The sequence below is a fragment of the Lolium rigidum genome, chromosome 4, assembly GCF_022539505.1.
Source record: "Lolium rigidum isolate FL_2022 chromosome 4, APGP_CSIRO_Lrig_0.1, whole genome shotgun sequence".
NCBI lineage: Eukaryota > Viridiplantae > Streptophyta > Magnoliopsida > Poales > Poaceae > Lolium > Lolium rigidum.
In genome coordinates, this window is record NC_061511.1 from 64,288,676 (window position 1) to 64,290,791 (window position 2,116).

Below are 2,116 nucleotides of genomic sequence, written 5' to 3' on the forward strand. Positions count from 1 at the left end.
AAATGGAACCAAGTTCTCTAACCTTTGTCTAACTTTCACCTGCTGGACCAACCGCCAATATCTGTGAAACCATGAAATGCTTTAATTTGTAAGGAAGAAAATTAATGCAGAATGCATATTAATAAATTGTAAGTAAGGCGTTATTGTCGCGATGTATGAACTAAATTACAAGCTTACTGGCATCGATTATATCATCAACTGTGTCCAATGTTTTGCTAGGGAAGAAGGTGTTATTGTCCCGGTTTATGAACTAAAATCTGCTGCTGGTATTTTATCTTATTTTGGTCAAATTTGATATTACAGAAAGGTAGCTTTTGCTTTTTTCAGTAGATATGCATATGCTCTTATACTATTACAGCGAGAAAAGTTACATGGTTTTCGTCTAGAACCCAGTGTATTTAGACTGCCACATAGCTGCCTCGTTTGTATATGGCGAACATATTATTGCATTGACCTTTAAATGCACTAATTTTAGTCAGCCACCTAGAAACTGAAGATGGCAAGTATGTTTGAAGAATCACCAAAACCTCACTACTTAGAATCACTGACTAAACTCTTAGTTTGAAAACTGCAACCTTCTCAAAACATTGTGCTGAACCATAAATAGGCCCATCGAAAATCATACACATGTCAAAATCTAGCCACCATAAGAGCATTGGTATACCTGTGGTGTAAGACGGCTTGGGTGTCATCTTCTCGATGCCAAGGGTGACAGGTAACTCAAAGGCTGATGGTTCACTTCCCGCTTGGTCCTCCGCGCCACCGCCACGCTGCATCATGCGAGTTGCAGTAAAAAGATCAGCTACAACTCTCTCGACTTATAACCACGCTCCCCACTCAACCACTCCACGTACACATGACAACGAACACGCCTTACACAAACAAACTTTCAACCTGGTCTTAAACGGTAGTTTTATGGCGACTTTCTGAGCTCCCATATCGCCTTGCAATGCTCTTGCTTAGGCTCTGGTTCCAAAATGGCAACCCACATCATCTCCCTATCTGCAAAAAATTGACACAACAAATCATCACACGTCATGTAGGCAAAGAAAATCCTACCAAATGTACAGTTGTAGGAGCGAGCCATAGACAACTATGCTTTCTGGAAATCAACATTATTCAAAGAAAAAAATTGACAAGTGAAGAACCTTGTATCATAGTTGAACAAAATAATATGGCCATCTGTATGTTCTCCTCAAATGTAGCTTGGAGATGTGTGTAGAAATATATGAAAACGGTCTGCATGTGATTCACGTGATTGAGAAGTAATTGAGGACAATGCGCACAAAAAAGAGAGAAGTAATTGAGGACATGCAAGATTATGAACATGAAATTAACCTCTATGGATCAGCATGGAAAGTCGCCCGGATCGAGTCGCAATTCAATAGCGCTTCCTGTCGGCTGGGGAGCGGACGACATCAGCCTTGGGAAGGGCAGTCTACGTCCTCCTGGCCCAGATGAATGCAAATTGACGGGGACGGCGGTACATCTGGGCGTGACGACATAGGGAGATGGTCGTGCTGCAGGCGGCGCGGACAAGACAACGGCAAGGATGGTCTATAGAAATAAGAATGGAGCGAACACTAAATCGATAGGTCCCTAAACCGGAAGTTCTTTCACAGGAATGCACAGTCCTATCAAACAAGCTTTTGTTACTTGCAAGAGAAAAAGGATACACAGGAATTGGTCAACCTCTGACAGGTGTAAAAAATGCATGTCTCATTCATGTTATTGGAAATAGAACTCATGACATAGTAAGTAAGCAAATGTTAAGTAAGCATGTGTTCAAGAGGTAACTGAGAATAAGTATACATTATTTTCTTCCACCCCACAAAAACTACTGTGAACACACAAGAAAAGCTTGATTCATACATGACCGGGAAGAAAATGAACAACTTGAAGAATAATTACCTAGATTCATCACAGGAAGTGCTGTCAAGATTAGATCCATCCAAAAACAGCCAATCCAATTTACCAGCAAGAAGTAATCCCTCTCAATTATCAAATTGGTATAAATTAAGAAGATATAATGTCTAGAAAAAACCCCGCAATCCCATCTACAACAAACTATAATCGCAATTCACAGTGCTTAAGGCTTTTATGTTGGTGAAGAAAG

The 2,116-nt window shown here is 40.5% G+C and overlaps 1 long non-coding RNA gene across 1 annotated transcript; it reads right to left on the bottom strand.

Moving 5' to 3' along the window:
* Positions 1-662: 662 nt before the first annotated feature.
* On the bottom strand, positions 663-1,401 carry LOC124650597. Its single transcript, XR_006987062.1, has 4 exons — positions 1,339-1,401; positions 1,149-1,239; positions 895-1,002; positions 663-770 (listed from the first exon to the last, which is right to left on the bottom strand). It is a non-coding gene; the product is annotated as an uncharacterized LOC124650597 (long non-coding RNA).
* Between the last annotated feature and the right edge of the window lie 715 nt (positions 1,402-2,116).